Source organism: Taeniopygia guttata, chromosome 3, assembly GCF_048771995.1.
Source record: "Taeniopygia guttata chromosome 3, bTaeGut7.mat, whole genome shotgun sequence".
NCBI classification, from domain to species: domain Eukaryota; kingdom Metazoa; phylum Chordata; class Aves; order Passeriformes; family Estrildidae; genus Taeniopygia; species Taeniopygia guttata.
The window spans coordinates 90322364-90344358 of NC_133027.1; the positions used below are offsets into that span (position 1 = coordinate 90322364).

At 43.2% G+C, this 21995-nt stretch overlaps 1 long non-coding RNA gene across 1 annotated transcript in view; it reads left to right on the forward strand.

Annotated features, from left to right (window-relative positions):
• The window catches only part of LOC140683772 (uncharacterized), an 88659-nt gene extending 68307 nt beyond the window's left edge, over nucleotides 1–20352 (forward strand). The window contains exon 3 of the long non-coding RNA XR_012055223.1: nucleotides 20250–20352. This is a non-coding gene — a long non-coding RNA (uncharacterized lncRNA). The remainder of the gene's footprint in view (nucleotides 1–20249) is intronic.
• The last annotated feature ends 1643 nt before the right edge of the window (nucleotides 20353–21995 follow it).

Below are 21995 nucleotides of genomic sequence, written 5' to 3' on the forward strand. Positions count from 1 at the left end.
TTTCAATCAGTGTCCTCAAGTTGTCCCCATGTAGACAAGTCTGTGGTCATGATACTCCTGCTTGTGCCTTCCAGAATCTCCACACCTAAGCTGTTTCCTCATCTCTTTCTGATGATGGTAGCTCTGTCCTTTATCTCCAGATGACTTCTTACACTAAATGCAGAATACATTAAATTGGATCACTCTCAGTTTGGATGAAATGTATTACTTCAGGGCTTAACATTTCATCTTGGCTTATGATTAGGAGGATGAATGCTGATAGAATGTTGTCTTCATTCTCCAGGAATGCCAGAGAGGTAAATACAATGTCTTGCTGAACACAGTTTGGACCACACCAGTTGTTGGTGCTCCTTCATGTGTGTATCTTTTTAGAGAAAGAAATCTACTGCTGGAAGCACCCTTAAATTAGGGACAGAAGCATGGCAAAGGGTTGGTGGCGCAGGGTGGGAAAAAATCCTGGCACTGCATGGTCTGCACCTTTGGAATCTACTGCAGATTTGCTCCAGTGTGGAATTAGTGTTTAGCAGACATATCTTGGGTGATTTAAGGTTTTTATATTGATGTTTCAAGTTTAAATTCTCTTTCTGTCACAAGCTTCCTGCATGAAATAAGAAATGATAATCCTGCCCAAACCCTGTCAAAATTCAGGAGAAATTGGCTATCACATCTCTGGGTACTGTTACCTGGGTTGGCCAGAGGAGATGATCTCCTACTATGTGTGCAGTGCCTAAAGGATGAGAACATAAAGAGAGGGACTCTCAGGTGACCTGCCCCTTACAGCTCTTTGTGCTTGTGGCTTTAAAGAGAAAGGATCAGACTAAAATCCATGTGAATAAATGCATCATGTCAGGAAAGGAGAGGGCTTTGGTTTTCTGTTCTGTTCAGCTGAGGCAAGCTCCACACTGGCTTCAGAGAAATCACACTGGGAGCAGAATTGTCCAATTGTTCCAGGGATTACAAACAGGTGACACTTGTAGGCCGCAATAGCTGTGACCTTCTGAGCTCTTCCTGAAGCAATTCAGTGCCTTCAGCTTTCACCAGGAAATTCTGCTACTTGTGTCTCCTGCAAAGATGTTGAAACGTCACCTTGAATATTCAGTGGTCAGCAAATATAATCTGTTCTGCCCCCAGTTTGCCCTGCATTATATTGCCTTGCTGGATTATATTTCACTACTTCCTTTAGAAGAAGTCATATTAGACTTGAGTCAAGAGAGTGGAAAATTCAAGAATAAAATTCCTCTGAGACTGTTTAATGCAAAGGCACCATCTGTGGCTCACAAAACTCACTACTTGGGAATGCAGAGCTGGGGGAATCTCAGGGTGAGCATCCCTGCCTGTGCACCCTGGCTGTGTGACTGCTCTCACAGACAGAATCAGGGGTTGGAGGGACTTGTGATGGCACTTGTTGCCCTGTCCCATGTTGGTCTCTGCTTCCACCTCTCCATTTACTCTGAGGACCCACTTGTGGTGCTCTGCTTCCCTATGAATGCCTCTATCCAGGGAGTGATGATGGGGTTAGAGGCATTAATGATCTCCCCTTGCAGTCCTCACTGAGGTCCCTACAGGTGCTGTACAAGTCTCTGCAACAACAGCCTCGGAGCCAAAGGGTGGGGTTTTCATCTTCATCTCAAGATTGGAGAGGAGAAGTGCTTGCACCACCAAATCCCTAAGACACTCATAAATCTCTCTTTCCCAATAGACAAGGCAGATGTACAGTGGGAAAGGAAAACAATTGAAAGAGGAGTGAAGGGATTTGCTTGCTGTCACAAAGCAGTTCTTGGCACAGCCAAGCATGGGTTTCAGGGGATTTTTTAGCCTTTCTTCTGTGCAGTGGACATTTCCTCCACTCTACCACTGTCCTTTCAGGGAAATGATCTTGTCAAACCAAATTATTTAAAAGCTTTAATTCAAATACTTCTCTCCAAGCACCAGGTGATGACTCAGAACAGTAAGCTGTCATTTCCATCCCTAAATCCTGCATGTTCTGGCAGTTCCAATATGAGAAACAATAACTTAGGACAAGTAGTTTCAGTGATTCCAATTCTTGACCACTTCTCATCACTTTGGTGATCAGAGATGCTCTCTTTAACCCTGGCTCAGCCTCTGAGTATTCCCTACTCTTTTAAACAGCATTTGGAGCTGCTGAAGCTGCTTTGAAGGCATGATTGAGTTAAATCACCTATAAATCTTACTTGACACAGTATCTATTTCAAGGTAGGGAAGTATACGCTTAGCAAAGTCGTTCAGAATCATTAGCTGGTGCTGGGAGAGAGGAAGTATTTCAATCAAAGCTTACAAGCATTTTGTCTTACATTAGCTTTTGACAAGACCCCAAGGGCCCAACTTTTGTCTTTTTAGTGTCAGAGACATCACACAGGACTCAGAAGTCTGGATGAAATATTCACTTACAAGAGAGATTTCTCAGAAATCATTGATGCAATTCAATAGATGAGATTGGAGACATTTACTGCAGCTAAGTAGTGGCTGGATGTGGAGCTCCAGGGAGGAAGATATTACTCTGTATATCTTGCCCATATATAAAGTAGACAAAATGTAGTTTTATCAGGAGTTTGTAAGAGTTACCAGCTCTCAGTCATTGTGTCCCGGTGGTAAGTGTATTTAGAAGCCTGCAACATGGATTTTTATTAATTCATAATAGTTGAAAGCCATTGGATATTGTGCTTTGACCTTCTAAACAGCAACAGCGAATCATTCTCCCCAGGTGATTGTGTGATGAAACCAGTAACCGCTCTTGAAAAGTGAGCATATTTTAAAAAGAACTGCCATTTGTAAAGATCTAGTCAGAGGGTTTGCCGACCAATCACGGTGTCCAGGTGTGGGATTTTGGGGTCAGCACCTTTGTTTTTGTATATTGCACCGTGATGAGCCCTCTAGTAGCTCAGCAAAAGCACCCCACAGTGCAGAGGTTGTAAGAATCAGCCAAACTTCTCACTGGTGTAATGGCCTTGGGGCTGTTCAGGATGCAGCAGGAATTAATTGTCTCTCTTTGACAGAAGTGAGTAACCAGTCCTCTTGTGTGCCTGGAAGCACCTGGGTGTGCTGCTTCTGTCTGACTCAAACAATAGCTTGGGCACGGGAAAGCTGTGCTGAGGGAGAGGAGACAGACCCATTGTTTCCTTTCTCTTAATCTTCCTTATTTGGTTCATTTTTAAAACATCTTTGAAGAACTGTGCAGTTATCACACAGCTGTCACGAAGCAGCTCTGAAGTTCCTTCTTAGCCCTGAGTATTCCATCTGTCACTACTTCACTGTCAGAGTGTGAAGGACCAAAGTAGGTTAACTGTCCTTTTTGGTAGGATACAGCTAAAAAATCCTTATGTGGTGTTATCTGGAAGTAGTTTCCTATGCCTTTCTTATGGTGCAGGACCAACTTAAGCATGACTGCTACAGATCAGTATGTACTGGTATCAATGTGTGAGCTGCAATGAAGTCTGAACATGCTGCTGCTGCTAGACTTGTTTGCCATGGAGAAAACTGGAAAGAAGGAAGTTGGAAGCAGGGAAACAATAGGCTGGGGAATGCTGATGATGGAGAAGAGATGATTAAAACTTACATCAATGTTCCTTGCATGCAACTTTATGTTGAGTTTGCAGATTTGGAAGTTTTGTTGATCATAATATTGCACCCTCCTCTTAAACAAGGGCAAGAGATTTGTCTTAATCTTTGCTTTGGTACCCAGGGCACCAAGCAGTGGGGTCCAGTCCCTGCTCATTCTCAGTTCTGCAGTGTCCAAACTCCTCCATTGATTTATTAACAACTCTCAGTAAAACCTTTCTCTTGTCAGTGCCACATTTGATTGTAGTTACTAAGAATTTGGATTATGTGCCAGGCAAGCTGTTGATGTAAGACACCCCTGTACACCTGTCCACTTAGAAGGTTGATCTTATATCGGTCTTTACTTCAGGAAATGGCTGCTACTAATAATTTATTGGGTGCTGACAGCCTGTTCTTCCCTATCCAAAATACCTCCTCTCTCCAAAGACTGCGTACTGAGTGAGGCAGACAGTGCCTTATAAATCATGATCAAATACAGCCATGCTGCAGTGATTCAATATGTGATTCATTTAAGTTTGAAGGGAAGGAGGAGAGATGGGAAAAGATGGGATAAAAGCACTTTTCCTGAAGAATGCGAAGCCTCTATCACAGATTATTTTCAATTAGATTTGCTGGCATGAGGCTTATGCATGCAGGCAGGAACTGGTTGTCTTGTGAACTGTCTGCTTTATTCACAGGAGCAATGCTTAGATGTCCTTCTTAGGAGCTACTTAAAAAGCAGGGCTGTTTATCTGTAAAGGGAAAAATTATACATGTTGCTCTTCTTTTCAGCCCTAAGGTTATGTCTCTTCTTACCAAGGTCTTGATAAGCATTTGTTCTTGAATCAAAAGATACTTTCAATTGATGAAAGCAATTAAATGATTTGACAGTGGCTGTCTGTGTTAGGTCTGTCTTTAAGGATTTTGGTGTCTCAGAAATTCTACACTGAAGATTTCTGATGTGTGTCAAAGAACTTGATTTAAACTCTGATTCTGGGGCAGGGTGTGTATGTAATGACACAGGAGAGGGAGTCAGTCTTTCAGTTCTGGTGTCTGAAGAGGTGTTCAGAAGATTCCACAGCTTTTGTCAGAGCTGCTTTCTTGTGTGAGTGACTTAAAGGTTCAAAGAGCTGCTTCCATAGACCTACGTCTGAGTGCCTGCCCTCCATCGGGAGTGTCAGCCCAACCTCTGCTCATGGCCACTGAATGATCCCCTGGGAAGTACAGGGGTCCGTGGGAGCACTGTGAAAGAACCTGCAGAGCACAGGAAGTGCAAGGTTCCAAGTTTGACCCTAAGTTGTGTCTTGGGAATATTTATCCCAAAGGTGTTCAGTTCTGGACAGATGCAGAAACAAGGTACAACATGATCAAAGCCTGGGGGCTGCTCTGCTGTGGAAAGCTCTGTTTTCCCACAGGGTAGGAGTCCTTTGCACACTGTGTTGCCATTTACTGGAGGTAAAGTCTTTTAAGAGCATCAGCATGATTTGGGACTCTCTAGGTTCTGATTACCTTATATGAGAGTTGATATTACTGCCCTTGCTCCTCTGATGGACACTGTTGTCCTTAGACAGCAGGTCCTGACCTACTTGGAATTGCCACGTTTTTCCAGCCTGACATGTTCAAGTTTACCTTTAGTCTGCTGTCTTGGCATATTTTTATGTGTCAGCCTGACAGTCAAGGTTCATGGTACCTTTGCTCTCTGCCAGCTTCTGTCTGAGCCCCACACTCATCCCCTTGCTTGTCTGTGGGACATTGGGGATTGTCACACAGTAATGTCCCTATGGCAGCTGCTGGCCTGTTGATCATCCTGACTAATGGGAGTGGCAGTACATCCCACTGGGGCTCTGTGGGAGGCCTTTGGCTCCCTCTCCCTTCTGTGCAATCAGCAGGGAGTCAGGGAATGAATTCTGGCACCTCCAGGGCTATGGCCAAGCTACATTTCTAGAGTCCAGAAATTCCCCTCTGCATTTGGGCCATGCAGGTGCCGTGCAGGTGATGTGTTCAGCATGCCTGGATGGACAGACAGAGCTTGTCCACAGGCTCTGCCAGGGCCCTTCTGTTCATGTGCCAAGCAGGAATTTGCATCTGTGCTTTGGTTTGGATTGTGCTTGAGGGGAATTTCAAAGGGAATCTTTCTACTACCACACAACAGTTCACGTCGCAGAGCAGTCCTGCCATAACATCTGCTCATAAAGCTCTAAACCTTGGCAGGCATCTGGTTCATGGGTTAGGCTTAGGGCTGGAGTAGATCTCAACACTTTATTTTCCTATATCCTTTGTATCACTCCACAGTATCTGCCGATGTCAGTGTAGGCTTAAGGATGGCTTTGGGCTGCAGTAATCCAGGTTCTTTTTAAAACAGGGTCTGTTTTCAGATGTACTCCAAAGCAATGTTGCCTGTTATAAACTGTGAGAAATCTTCACAAAATTAGATAGCAAAAAGATAAAAATCAAGAAGTTCCAAATTCTCCTTGCTAAATTGGGATACAGACCTGAATGACTCAGAAGGAATGGATTCAGCCCTCCTCTCTCTTGCACCATGTGTGGGATTTTACAGCAGCACATCCATGGTGGTTCTCAGGTTACCAAACCACAGTGGTAGCACCTGCCCTGGGCTTGGGGCATACAACAGGCACAGTTCCTGTAGGGCCAGGGAATGTCAGCTGGTATCAGGGAGGCTTTTCCTCAGGGACAACACATCAAAGCATTGCCTTGATCACAGGCACCATTTCGGGCTGGCAGGTTTCTCTATCCTTTACAGGGCAGCGAGGCTTTAGGGAGCTTGCCACCCTTGCTCAGAACAAGGGTCATCTTAGCCTGCCTTTCACAAACAGGTGAGTGCCCAGCGCCCCAAAGTCAGGCTTGTGTCAGTCATCTCTGGGGTGGAGGGAGCTGAGATTTTTCTGTGAGGGAATTGACCAGACTTCCCTGCAGCACTGTGGGGAACCTGTGCAAAACCCACTGGCTGCCTCTATGGCTGTGGGTGGACTGGAATTCCCAGCATGAATTGTACAAACTCTTCCAGCGAAGGAGTGGGCTCCTTCAAATTCCAGGCACAAGAACAACTCTGGAACGGATAGTTTTAATCTCTGAGTCACTGACATATGGCAGCTTGGGTTCCTCTCCCATCCCCAAAAGTTTCCTGGTAGGGAGTTCTAGCAACCTGCCGAGTTGTGCGGCAAGCTGGGGAAAGGTCAGGCATTGCTTGTGCTCTGCACCTACACAGAGAACGTGTAGCGACAGATCCCAGCTGGAAAGAGGAGCCTTGTGAATTCCCAGCACTCAATGTACTTGTCAATACACATTTATTCTCAGTAGACTTGGGCTTAAGATCTAATTAGGATTTATTAGAAGGTAAATGATCTTCTTAACAGAAAATAGAGTTTAAACTGGTGAGGGTTTTGTATTAGCACACACGTGCACATACAGAGATTTGTATAAGATTATTACCCAAGCTCTTGCTGTAGAAACCAATATGAATATTTTTTCTAGTGAATCAGACAAAGGAATTGATTATTTTTCTTTTTATTAATTAAAATATATTTGAAGTCAAATTGATTTGAGTGTCACTGGTTGAGTATCAAAATAATGGCTCTTAGAAAACCAGGCATTCTTTCTGCAGCCAGAGCCTCAAGATATGCTTCCTGGGCCATTTCTTAATCTTGTGTAGAGCTGCTGGGGTGGTGAGGCTACTGGAGCAGCCCATCTATAGCTCCAGGAGCACAAAGCTGTGTTTTTGAGCACTCCTGACATTAGTGCCACCTAAATGACTTTGAAATATCATGAGGTATCCCTGGACAGGTTTGTGCAGTGAGGTCTCTGTGTGCACAGGAGGTGGGACAGGCTTGGAAGCATTCCATGCTCTTATCCTTCTGCATAACCATTCCTGACTCGTGATGTGGGTTTGCCCTTCAGCACTCAGTGAACCAGCGAGCAGGCAAGCTGGACCATTCCCATTGCGTTACCAGCCCTTCTCATGGATCTTTTGTATGTGGAAACAGTAAGGGAGATGGTTTGGTATGGGAGAGGGGCTGGGTCAGTGAGAGTGGCTGCTCAGTGTGTTCTACACAAGCTAAATGCTTCTCCTGGGAAGGATAGAAGGAAGGACGGAAGGAAGGAGGGGAGGGAGGTGAGGGAGCGAGGGAGGGAGGTGAGGAAGGAAGGAAGGAAGGAAGGGAGGAAGGAAGGGAGGAAGGAAGGGAGGAAGGGAGGAAGGGAGGAAGGGAGGAAGGGAGGAAGGGAGGAAGGGAGGAAGGGAGGAAGGGAGGAAGGGAGGAAGGAAGGAAGGAAGGAAGGAAGGAAGGAAGGAAGGAAGGAAGGAAGGAAGGAAGGAAGGAAGGAAGGAAGGAAGGAAGGAAGGAAGGAAGGAAGGAAGGAAGGAAGGAAGTTGCTGTCCCTCTGCTAATAAGACTGTTCCTCTACTGGGAGTGTGACTGCCTGTGCTGGAACAGTCTCTGGCGAGGTTTTGGCTGCAGCAGCACCCAGCGCTGCCCTGGATTGTTCTGGAGCAAGGTCTGGCAGCAACCATGCTCCCAGGGCTGTCCCCAGGGGCTGTTTGCATGTAGCCTCCCTGTTTTGAAGAGTAAGGGTGTTTACTGGCAGATACTCGTGCTCTTCCCTGCCAGCTGGCCTCTGTGCCCAGGAATGTTCCCAGGCACACTTCATTTACTTGTATAGATAGAAGCTAATGTTACCAGCTATCATCTGTCCCTGAATCTCACAGCACGGGGCTGGACTGGCTGGGTGCTGCACAAAAAGCTTTTGCAGCAGTGCCTTCTGCTGCATGGAGTGTTTATGGCTGGTGTTGTGCATGTTTGAAACCGGGTCAGGTTGCCTTCACTGAGAACCCCAACAACACCACCAGCTTTGTCCCAGACATGTTCCTGCTGTAAGGGCTCCAATCAATGCTGCTATTGGGACTTCAGCAATGAACCACCCTTTATGGTCATGACTTTCAGTTCATCAGTAGTTCACGTTGCTGTGCTGCATGTTCTTATTTACTTCTCATTAACATTAAGTTTACTTTGGAATTGTTGCTTTCAAAAGCAGGAATCCCAACCCAAATGAACTGAGTGGAAAATTTACACTGATTCTATACGGATAGGATTTTGCTGTAATTTCCTGTTATAGAATCACAAATTGGTTTGGTTTGGAAGGGACATTAAAGATCATCTAATTCCAACTCCATTGCCATGGGCAGGGACAACCCAGGTTGCTCAGAGCCCCATCCAGCCTGGCCTTGAACACTTCCAGGGATGGGGGAGCCACAGCTTCTCTGGGCAGCCTGTGCCAGGGCCTCACCATCCTTGGAGTATAATATCCAATCTAACCCTAATCTCTTTCAATTTGAGGCCACTCCCCTTGTCCTGTCACTTCAGGTCCTTGTAAAATATCCTTCTCCATCTTTCCTGTAGGCTCTCTTCAGGAACTGGAAGCCACAATTAGTGACCTAAGGCCTTTCTTCTCCAGGCTTAACAATCCCAATTCTCTCAAGCTTTCCTCATAGGAGAGGGGCTCCATCCCACTTATAACCTTGGCCTCCTCTGGACTCTCTCCAACAGAGGTGATATCCATCAATTAACTCCCTGTGTTCCAGGTTATTTTACTTTAGATGAACTTCTTGTAGTCTTTCTAGTTATTTTCTTCCAATATCTCTTGTCCTTCTGAGTCCCACTGTATGATTTTTCTCCTCCTTCTTTGCTGTTTTCCTCTCCTCATCCCCAGTCCATCACTTTCTATAAAAAATCTTAGAACTTTTTTTGTTGTAGTTAATGAAGCTGTATTTGCAGAAGTTTAGGGCAGCAGAGATCACAAAAAATAACAGGTCTAGGGGAAAAATAGAATTTTTGCATGACAGCATCTCCTTTTGGATCAATAGCAGTGAGTCATATGCCAGGGAGTCTAGTTCGGTGTGATTTCTTCTTTGGTGATTTCGAGGAAAATATAATGTATTTTAGGATTGTCATCTGTGTTCTATTCGAAGACCCTAAGGATGCTTCAAAGACATGATTTACAGTAAGCTTTTAGTCATAGCTGATACAGTCACCATTTTGTGATGTGGGAGTGATGCTGATATTTTGTATATTCTTTATTAGGTGTCTGTAATTACCCCTTACAACAGGGTTCACTAAACTACCACCTCTGTCACCTCTGTCACTAAACCAAGGCAAACCAGACATTTTGGCTTATTGTAGTACAATTGTTGGATTTCGTTTTTAATTTTTGTATGGATTAATCTTTTGTTGGATTTAATTTTTCATCACCTGCACAGTGGTGTCACCTGCAGATAATGTTGGGGCAGTTTCTTCCCTCAAATATAGTGGGTTATTTTGGGTAGTTGGAAATAATCATCAAGTCTTGTGTTCTCAGAAGAGCTGCTCATCTTGGTGCAGGTGATTGATGTGCAAATAACAGACCTGGGGTGCTTTTGCAGGAAATAAAGAAACAGGGAGCCCTCCATGGTCTTTAATACTGCTGTTTATATAAATGATAAGAGACTGTGGGTTTGAAGGCATCGCTACTACCTGATTTCTCCCTGGGAGCTGAACATCTGAAATGCTTATGGTATTAAAATCTGTGATTGCTCCTTCTGAGCTAGTTTCACTTAGATCCAAAGTGGTAGTAGTTCAGAACTGTTACATTGACCTTGTTTTAAATTCAGATGTTTTATCTATCTATCTATCTATCTATCTATCTATCTATCTATCTATCTATCTATCTATCTATCATATATATCTATATATGCCCATTTTGATCCAGTTTTCTGATTTGGTGGGTACAGTTCCTTGGTAAAGACAGAAGCAGTTTCAAAGCATGCTGCGATGCACATCTCTTGTATCTCCTGAAGAGATGCATTTTATTCTCCTCTGGACCATCAGCTCCACAGACACATTAGCTGCCTCTATGAGGAGAAAAGACAAATGGACCCAAAGGAAAGTTTTAGGGTTTAATGAAACAGTAAAAAACCAAATACTAAGTTTTTAATGAAAGAAATGAAAATGAAAAGCACACAGTAGGCAGTTCTTTATGATCCATTAATTCCTTTCTCTTGCCCTGCAGAAAGCACATGTGTTCTGCAGTAGCTGGGCTGATCCTGTTGGCAGATCTTTCATTCATTGTAATGGTGCAGGATCAGGGATTTAGGAAGGAAACTGGGAATACAAGAGGTAGGTGAGATCTGCTGAGACATAGATACAGCTATCTGCTATCTGCACATAAAATCACTTGCAATTTTTCAAACCTCCATCTCTAATGGATTTCTTTGTCCTCACAGCCCCCCTTGGCTAGCTTTTCTAGTGACTCAACTTCTTCTCTTATTTTTTGCCCAGATTGATTCACTGTAGATGCCGCTTTTCTTGAGTCAAAGTTGTTCTTAGCTCTCCTGGATCTTCTCCCTGCCGTGCATCCCTCTGCCCTACATGGTGAGAGAGCAACATTCCCTCTGCCTCTCACTGTCTAGCTGTTGGCCATCACAGCTACACCCTTCCTTCTGTCACCTGCTTGTGCTGCCCTGTCCCAGAATTCCTGCTTAGTATTGGAAGGCACACGAGGTGACCCCAATGTTAGTCCCATTTTGGAGACCACCCCAGCATGCTCCAGTGGTGACAGCAAATGGATATGAGCTGTGGTGTCTCACAAATATCAAACCAAACACTGACTATGTATTTCTGTAGATGCCTTTTTGTATTCAGCATCAACTTTTCTTCAAAGCAGAATCTGTCAATTTCTGTGGGCAAATTCATCACCAAACACAATAGGATCATGAACAGCAAAGGCTTTTAGGGAGCACTGTAATGTGAATAATTGTCATTGCAGCAGCACTTCCAAAATAAGAATTTCCAAAATAAGAATTTCCAAATGATTTTATAGTTTTGCTACATAAGTCACACAGTACCCAGGTAGGCTCAAATCAAAGTATTTAGACCGTAGTATATTTGAGCTAAGCCTTTATTGATGGAAATTTTCATGGAACACGTTTTCTCATGGAAATTCAATTTTCTCCATGTTGTATTCTTCAAATACAACATTTGAAGTTGTATTTCTTGCAGATGAAGTGAGTGTGCTTGTTCATTGTGAAGATAACAATACAGCCAATGAATTGCATATGCCTGAGTAAACTCTAAACACACAAGCCTAACATGGAATATAAATCTAAATGTCTTGCACATGCTATGCAAATTCAAGAGTCTTCAATAGGGCCCTGTTTCACCAAGGAGCTGATTCCAGAAAAGTTTGAAAAAGCAGTGGAATAACTTTAACATTATTAACCCACATAAAGACTCCTGAACATAGTACAAAATCACTCATGTTGATATTGGCTCCCCCCTGGAAAGAAAAAGAGATCAAAGGGTTTTTTTTTTTTTCCCCCTGAAAATATTAGCCTTGAGTTTGTTTTCAGATCTTTAATGTAAAATTGCATTTACTTTCTATGTTTTCAAGACTGAGGCATTATTGTTACTCCAGTTCAGTAGGCTTTTTATAATTCATTCTTATACTCACATTTGTTTAGCTCTTTCTGAATGGCAAAGAGAAGGTTTTCCCCACCAAAAATGGAGGGTCTTTTCAAAGGTGGAAATACCTTAAAGAACTGCACCTTTCTGGTTATTCCTAGATTTGTTTATAAGGTTAGAGACCCATAAAGCATTCAGAAATAGTTTAATGGGTAAGTTGACGCAGACGCTGAGAAGTAGTGTAATGGGTAAGTCGACATAAATTGCTGCATCCTGAGACTTTGTTCACTTTCTGTTCTAGCATATTGTTCTTTTTAGTGCATTGTAGCACCAGGTTACTCAAACAAGATAAGAATGCTCATTTCAACAAGAGTAGGACTAAATCTGTTTTTTTTCTGAAGAATATTGCACATTGTCTTTTATTGTTATAATTTCAAAATGGTGCCTCTGTATTCTTGTCAAAACACAGGGAATTTTAATGCATCTTAATGGGATGTATTTGTTTAATATCTGCAGAGAAAAATCCAAAGTAACCCTCTCTAATGCATCTTGAGTTTCTGCTTTGTACTTTTGTTCATCAGGGATCACCCTGTCTCTGGGGTTTACCACTAAAACCTTACCAGTCAGTGCACTGCTTCACTTCCAGGCAGAGCCTTACATGGGGTGAGAGGGTGTGAAAAAACCCTTTTCCATTCCAATTTTTCAGTCTAGAATTTCTACCTCCTTCACTTCCCAGGAGTGACAATCCCTTTGTCATAAACTGCTGGTACTGCAAAAATCCAGGCACCCCAGATCCTGGGTGACACCAGCAATTCTGTTCACTCTGCTGAGAAGAAATGCTGAAAATTCTCCTGCTTCCCCAGGGTCTTGAGAGACAGCTGGAAAACCACTGCATGGTCCATTCTTCACAAGGCTTGAGAACTGAGGGGAAGCATCTCTGTCCAACCTTTGACTCCTTTTTCCTGATAAGAAGAACCAAAATAGCTGATGTGGAGGGAATGGTGAGAACCAGGATAGCTTCTCTCTGTCATTCAAAGTTAGGACCCTCTCCTGCAGTCCTGATGTTAGGGGGGAGGTCTTGCCTGAGTGAGGAATGCAGCCCCAAATGAGTTCCTTACTCCAGGATGTTAGTTGCTGTTGAGAATATTTACAAATGGGCTTATTTAATGAAGTGATTTGTTGATCCTAAGAAACTGCTTTATCTCATCAAGTCCACAGCACAGGAAATCTAATGTGAAGGTTTGGTCCCAGCAAAGTATGCTTGGCTTGAAGAAAAGAATCACACTTTGGAAAGAAAGGAATAATGGAATGTTAAATTACTAATGGCTTTTGCAGCTTGTTTGCAGTTTGATCTTTCTGTGCTGTAAAAATTATTTCAGTATTTAATTTCTGGGGCTTAATTTGTGCCTTTGCTTGGGTTATTAAAAAAAAAAAAAATCCTTCTGCTTGGAAGAGTTTGTTTCCTACAACAAAAGAATAGTATTACAATAGATGGTTTGCCTTTGGCTGCCAGAAGCCCCAGCTGTTGATAGGAGGATATTCTGCCCAACTGTGTAAATAATTTTAAGACTGTCAGGCTTCCTTGAAACTACGAAAACACAGCTTACCTCTCCCAAACCTCCAGTCCAGGGGTGTGATTCTCTGTGTGCTACCTTGGCTTTGATAGGTCTGTTCACGCACTTCACTCAGATAAATGCTCATGTGCTTGACTGGATCAGAGTTGTGCAGCTGTGTCTGCTGCGGGCTGCAGCTCCTGTAATCCTGCTCAAACAGTCTTTCCATGAAGCCTCTTGCCAGTGCTGTGAATATGGACATGGGAAGTTGGAGCTCAGCATATGGTGCCAAGGCCTGGGCAGCCTGTGCTGAGCCTTGGCCACACATCACAGTCTCCAGGCAGCTTGCTGAGGTTACATTGGCACAAGCTGTGGGTGCTGCTTCCAGGTGTCCTCAGAGAGCTGGGACTACGTGAGGATACTAGTGGGGTCACTTTGTATACTTCTGTGGGGGTAACAGACCTTACTTGGCCCACAAGCAGGGCAGAGGAAGGGTTCCACCTGCTGACGTGGAGTGGGTGTCTCCATGTGGTTGTCTCCTGTTCCAGACATACCTGGATTTCTCCACACATGAGCTTGTTAGACTGCATACCTCATTCTACAAAAGGGAAGCTGACCTGTGGAGACCTGACATGATTTGCACAGGGTCAGGAATGGTAGAGCTGACGACTGAATCAAAGTCTCTTGAAGCCACACCAGTGCCTCAGCCACAGGGTCACCATTCCTTTGGAGAATATTTTCCTTTGGCTCTAGCAGCTTTTGCAGCTGCCTGGCTTTGTAGAGCAGATCCAAGGCTCACTGAAGTCACTGGGAGTCCACTTACTGATATCCAGCAGGCTTTTAATCAGTCCCATTAAGTGCATTTTTCCTATATATTAGAAAAAACATGCTCCCATTACCTGTCCCAGTTGTGTGTTAGGGAAGCTGTAGGGCTGGAGATTAGTGCTGTTTCTTTTACCTTGTAAGGACCCTGGCAACTCTTTGAAAACACTGATAGAAACCAAGGTCATTGCTCCCATCTCCTCGCTGGAAATTTCTGCTTCCTCAGAGCACAGCTACATAAACAGCTGATTTGGCATTTAGCACAAGGAAAGGAATGGAAACGCTTGGCAGGGTGGTGGGAATGAGTTATTGGAAGTGATGGGGGTAGGGCCAAAACCTTGGAGCAGAACTACTGGTGGTGGAAGAAGCTGTGCTGGATGCTGAATCCACTGTTTCTGTGGCTGCAGCCTCTTTGAAGAGATGGGAGCTATCAGATGTGGGTGGGAAGGGATCTCTTCAACTGCTAGTAAAATGTTATGATCAGTGTGATCACTGATCACCCACTTAACCAACAATTGTAAGTGAAGATTTCCTTTAGTTCTCCAGGGTCAATACTATTCTCTGCCATTACCCCAGACTGCAAAAATGTTGGGTGGGAATTCACTGCTGTTTTTACATTCCCATATTCCCTCACCTGTGGTAATACCAACTTTTCTTAGCAGCCTTGTCTCTGCCCATGAGGATGTCAATTCTGTTTTTTATGAGACCAGTGCCTTCTGTGGCATGGTTTCCTGAGGTTTCCTCTGTGAGGGAGGTAGAAGGCTGAGCAGAGCTGAGCACAAACATGATGTGCACCAAAACCCACCAAAACCTGAGTTGTATTTCTGTTGACTGTATTTGGCTTCTGTTTTTACCCAAAGATCATTGAAACAGTCACTTAGATGAGGCTGTCTGCTGCAACTACAGAACAGTCATTGGCTTTGTTTAAAATTATATACATGGACTCAAAAAAATTGTGCTCCTGGCAGGTTTTCTACCTGTTTGCTGGTCCTTCTGAGGACCCTGAGTCTAGACTCATCCCAGTTTACATTAGATTCTTAGACAATTGTTCAAGTTGGAGACCTAATTCCTTTGGGCCTGGGAGCGCTCAGTAATCAGTGGAGAAAAAAAGTTACTTCCCAAAAGCAATTCAGAAATTTAGATGGGATGTAATTGCCTAAACGTCTTCAGTCATTTCTACTGAATATAAAGGGAATTCAGGATAGGGAAACTCCTAGTTTAAGCAGTTTAGTGAAGTGCCTGAAGTTGGATGAGATGGATCTGTATGTTGGTGACAAGTGATTTCTCATGGACCTCACTAGACTTTCATGGAGCTGCTTAACTACAGATATGTTGTTTAATAAGGAAAAGAGAAACCTGTGGGAAAACAAAGAATATCAATAATCACACATACTTACAAAGAATATCACTAATCACACATACTTACATCTGGCAATAAAGTTTTTGGGAAAAAAATCAGTACAGCAGCTTGTTCCCTTTGAAACATAATGCTATTAAAATGTTAAACATGAAGTTTCTATTTTTAAAATAGCAGTTGAAAAAAATGCACGAGATTAATAAGAAGCTAAATTGAAACCATGTTGGTTCATAGGTAACACAGACAAACACTGAGTTAATGGGGAGGGCTCTGTGTGCGCTCCAGTTTGGGCCACTGCTTGTTTGGTTTTTATTTCGTCTTTCTTAGGAAGCAGAAGGGGGTAGAAATACCAGCCTGTTTAATCTCTTACTTCCTTTCTTTGGCTGTTGTTCAGTTGAGTTTATTAAGCCTTCTGGAACAGCAGCTTATGGCAAGTTAAGACATCATCTGCCACCCCAATACATAGGGAGTTGCTGATATAAACTGTTCTCCAGCAGAAATGGACAATAGTCTGCCCACAGAAAAGCCTTAAACACAAACGAGGGGTTATGTAGCAATCATGTTGGAAATTGAGGTTTGAATATTGAGCTATTGGCCTGGAAGGCAGAAATCACGTAACACAGGTGTCCAGGAGAACTGCAGATTTCTGTCTCTGTTGTTGGAGCAGATGCAGCTGAGAATAAACAATTCTTGTCCAGCTAAAAAGCAGGAGAGAGAAGCTGCACCTCCAAGGAAGTGTGTACAAAAGCATATGGGATTTTGTTCTAAGGTGACCGCAGTCTCATGTTAATAACCACAGCTGCCAGCCCAGAGAATTTGATGAACTCAAGTCCTTGATATTAGATTAAAAAAATGATATTGAGCAGGAAAGTAGAGTGTTGGTAGGTTGGACCCTGGAGAAAAGCTTTGGTTTCATTGGCACTGTTGTGACCATTTACAGGATATCAAAATCTGTTCCACTGACTGCAGTGGATTTAGGATGATACTTGCCAGCAGCACAACAGTCCCACATGGCTTCTATTTTCTCCCAGATTATTACTTTTGTTTTAAAGTCTAAAGGAACTGTCTGGGTGGCAGTAACAGAAGAATGAGCACTGGAGGACCTTGTTAGTAGCCCAAAGGAGAATATGCAGATAGTGGCTTGGTTCAAGAATTGTTGGCAGCAGCAGTGAATGTTACCAGCAGCACTGTTGGAGCTGTGTATGGAATAACCTGCTGTAAATAAATGGCACACAATGTCCAGAGAACATTTACATAAGGGAGACGTCTGTAAAATATTAAAGAAGTAAATGTAGGAAGGAACTAAGAACTCATTGGAACTGAATGACAAGATAAAGCCAGGAGAATTTCTGCCCCAAGGCACTCTCAGTCAGCTCCAGCAGTCTCCCTCCATGTGAATATGACCTCCAGACATATTTCCCAAAACCAGGTTTCTGGCTATTCCTCTGAGGATGTTTGATTTTCAGTTGAACCCTGCATGTCTCATAACAAGCTCCAGGTCATGATTTGTTCTCCATTTCTTAGATAATGGAGATTGGGATCAGTCAGTGATGAGAACCTTGGGGAAGGGCACAGATATATGGGGAGGGATCTGCTAGTGTTTAACAAGAGAACATTAAAATCTTTCCAGTTGACTGTACAATTACTCTGAGTTTATGTGTATGAGCGAGTTACGTAGGTTGCAAAGCTTCAATAACTTAAGCTCTGCAAAACATACACATGGAATAACAGGAATGCAGGTGCAAATTGCCTGATGGCAGCATTGCTAAATAAATCTTTTTTTCTGGCCAGAACTGTCCAGAATTAAAGAAAAATAATCAAAAGCCCCAGAATTTTGAGTGTTAGATGAAGAAATCACATTTTTTTCTCATTGATCAGATATCCTATTTTCTCAGACACTGACCTATTTACTCAAGCACTTTGAAGTCTCAGGGTTATTGTTTAGGTGTTACATGCTACTGGTAAAATTGGTTGGAAAGTAGAACTTTCTCTGTTCGAACAAAATTTGAAGTTTCAAAATGAGTTTGCACACCCCATTGGGAAATCAGGCACTCAATGAAGTTGGAGTGTGTTGGGCACTCACCGTGTAGGGAATATTCTGAGAAGTTTTACTTTGGAAGCATCAAAACATTTTGATTCTGAAATTTGAAAATACGATGTTTGATAGCAGTGATTTTCTATTATCATATCATAAAGTGTAACAGTGTAAGCTCATTGGGGTGTAACATTTTGCACACATGGTATGTATCAACATTTGTTTTCATGTAACATATGTATGAGTTGAAACAATGAAATACAGTGATATGGTGAGAATAAAACATATGAGTCAAGATTAACTTGGAAAGTTAAAACATTCAGCTGTAAAACAATTTGGTTTCACAAAAAATGGTCTTTATTATGTAAAAACTACTACATCAAACTGCTCCTAGCTTTCAAGCAAGTTTCATTATTATAAGTGAAACCAGTGATGTCCAACAATTTCCATTGTGGCAGCCTCTAATGCTGTTAAACTTTTACCATGCGTGCTGAAATCATCCATGCTGAAGGCTGCTGCAGGCTGGGCTCCCCTGGAAATGATCGGCAGAAGTGTTTCAGCAGTTTCTGAGGCTGAGCACAGGGAAGAATATGTAATTTTGCTTACATTAAAACACTACAACTGTTTCAGAGAAAAGTATTAAAAAGGGTACTGGGGTGGTTTTTTTTGCCTCCCAAGCATCTGCCCTGGTTTGGCCAAGGTCATATCTCATATCATGTTCACACGTTCTCTATGTAGCTCAGGAGCTCTGCCGGCTCAAGGAGGGATTGGTGGAACCAGGGACTCATATCTGGCTTTTTGTTTCTCATTTTTTGCTGCTCAGATATGTAGGCAAGGTTTGGAAGAAACAGTAGCTTCAAATACTTTGTGTTCTTGATTGATCTAGTTAGGTAATTGTGCCCTCCTACTAAGGGAAAACCAGCTGATCTGCAGAAAACTCAGTTTGGTTCATGGAACATCTGCTGTTCTTCCTTTTCTGCCTTCAACCTCAAGTCCACATTTCGAGGCAGTCACGGTGAGATGATGCTCTCCTCCATGCCAAGGCAGAGCCTGTGGTGCCAGAGATCTAATCAGGTGGTGACACCAAGGACTGGCAGGGATTCATGTGAACATGGAAAAAGTAGTTCTCCTGGCTCTCTCACTCATGTGGCTGTCCAGAAGCGAGGTTTCAATTATAAGCAAGGCTGAAGTACATTTGTGTTAATGAGAAATCCGTCAGCCAAGGTGCAGATACTCCAAGAATACATGTGATAGGATAATGTGCATGTTGCAAATTCATTTGACATAGCTGCTCACTTGAGTTTGGTTAATTAAGATGGATGATCCCTTTTGTCTGGGAAGTGGCATCACTGAACCCAAATGTCTGCGAGAAGTGTAAGATGTTGTGGTTCCTGGGCTGCTGGATGTCAGGAGTCACCTCAGAACACCTGGCCGGGGTCTGTGAGGGAAGGGTGGGTGGCAAGGTGCAGGTTTTCACTGCTAACATGGAACGGGGTGGCTTGACAGCCCTGCTGCGTGAAAACCTTCAGGACCAATTTTTGGGGGATTCCTGAATGTTTTGGAATACTAAAGCTGCTCTTCCCTGCCCGGCTCTGGGTGCCTGGGCATCAGTCTCCTTGTGAGGAGGGGTTTTCCGAGACTGTGAGGAGAGATGGGAGGCTGCTCTCTGAGACTGTGAGGGGAGGAAGTGGCTACCCTGGACTGTGAGGAGAGGAAGGGGCTGCCCAGGTTGTGAGGAGCGAAGGGGGCTCCTCCCTGAGGCTGTGAGGAGAGTATGGGGCTGCCCGGGCTGTGAGGGGAGGAAGGCACGGCTCGGGCTGTGAGGAGAGGAAGGGGCACTGCCCGGGCTGTGAGGGACAAGGGGTTCCCTAAGGCTGTGAGAAGAGGAGGGAGCCCTCTGAAGAGTGTGAGAGACTGGGAGCTCCTCTCTGAAGCTCTGAGGAGAGAAGGGGGCTCTCCGAAGCTGTGAGGGGACGGAGGGGCTGCTCCCGCCGGCCACAGCAGCCAGCAGCCCCACCCCAGAGCGCATCTGAGTGCAGTACTGAACTAACAATAGCTGAAGGATTTGGAATTAATTCCTACACTGTTTTTGTAAATTATTGAACTCCTTTCTTTCAAAAAGGTAATGATATTTTGATTGGTTTATTTCTGTTGATAACTTTTACTTAAACAGGCATCAATAGTCAAGAAACTCACTATGAGTTCTTTTTCCTGAAACCTAATTTCTTCCACCCAGATGTCTTGTGGGAATCTCAATGCCATCTAACCATGAGCTCCTGTCTATAATTCAGCTTCCTGAAGGAAGGACTAGCTCAGCTGTCATTTGTTTGCACACATCAGGTCTAACTTCCTCCTTTGGGCTCCTACATTGTCCCAAGGGACCTGCCACTCCTGCCCAAAGCCCTCCATGCAGTGTGGAATGTAACCTGGTGTCCAGGGCAGGCTGCTAATTACAGCTTTAATTTTATTGTGCTTAGGAGGAGACAGATATCCAAGCTTCCCTTACTTGTAAGTATGGATCTGAAGAAAGGCAGATAAGGTGTGCTGACAGATGGGACAGCCCAATGGCAAATTGCCCATCAGGTGAGTAAAACCTGTGACTGATGAGCCCCATGAAAGGGTGACTGTTACTAGAACAATACATATGGATAGATAAAACTATGTATCTACATATATATTACACCCCCCCACCCCGACCCACACCCCCTCCCCCCACACGTAGATGTATTTGTTTCTATGTGGTGTTAAGAGCATCAGTTCCAAAAGGATTTAGAAAATAAGAAAATGTGTGTTTTATATTATTCCTGTGTATACATTTTCTTACCTAATACATTCTTCATTTCCTCCTGAGCCTTCTTAAATAAGTTGCTAATGTATATGCAGTGCAACTTATAAGAAACTAATGGGTATGTAAATAATGTCTTGCAATGTCTAATTTTGGTGATAAGTTAAAACCCCCTGCACTTCGTGGCTCAGAAGCGACCTATTATTTTAGAAGAACTGATCTATTTTACAATAAGAAAATAAAGACAAGGGTCTGCTCTTAGTTGTAAATACTGCAAAAATTATTTTAATTTTGAAAATGGTAAGCTGTGGTTTTGTTAGTTGTAAATTGCTGCAGCTCCATAACTTTGAAAGGGGGATCGACTGATTTATATCAGTTGAAAATTTCTCTTGGAGTTCTTGATGTTTTATTCAGAATTCTTGGATCACAGTACATTAGAAATCACTGTGGTGGATTTACCATAAATATTAAGGTTCTGTGTTGCATTATTCTTTGAATAATCCCACTAATTTCGGAGGCTGAAAAGTACTCAAGAGGACTGATTCCACTGGAAAGAGGAAACGCTGATCAGCCTTGGACTATGGTTCTGGGAGTATCAGCACAGCCTGCTTCCTAGTGTGGTGCTGAACTGAGCTCTGTAGCAGCTGCTCTGCTCCTTGTTCTGTGTGCTGTTGTTCACCCAGCTGTGCTGGGTTCAATACAGCACCTCTTGGGATGGGCAGGAGCCTTTCCACTGACTTCATCAGGCATTGGGTGTTCAGGGATCTTGAAGGAGATCAAATGGCAGCTGCCAATGGAGCCTGGCCTTCTTCCAGCTTTAGTTATTGCCTGTGGTGCTTATACAACCTGTTTGGTACCTAATTTTCTCTCATTTCATAAAACAGAGAGTGACTCAGCCATGCTATGCCACTTGGTATTGTTTGTATATTTTCACTTATCTTTGTTTTCAAAGGAGCTAAATCCAACAGCTATCCAGTTACTGACCTTTTCTATATGAGTTTGCGTCTCCAAAGGCTGCCTGTTACCTTTATATGACTAACCAAAATATGAAAGTTCAAATCCTTGTTAATATCTCTTAAAATGTTCATTTTTCAAAGCTGGGACAGATGTTTGGTGCCATTGGAAGAAAAACCTGCAAACCTGGAACAATGGTAAGGTCGATGTTAAGGTACTGATGATGTTTCAGAAATGGAGCTGGTTGAATTATTTCAGATTTTAAGATGTTGTTGGTCTCTTCAAATATAAATTTTGGGCAAAGGAAAAAAGCAATAATAGAAATTACTACAAAAAATATTTCCATTATGTAGTTTACATATTTCTGCACTCATAAGATTTGAAAAGGGGAGGCACAGTTGTTCAGGAGCAACCAAGTGTCAAAGGCACATGAGTTTGGTACTGTAGATGCTGAATGAGTTTCTGCACTGATCACTGAAGAAGG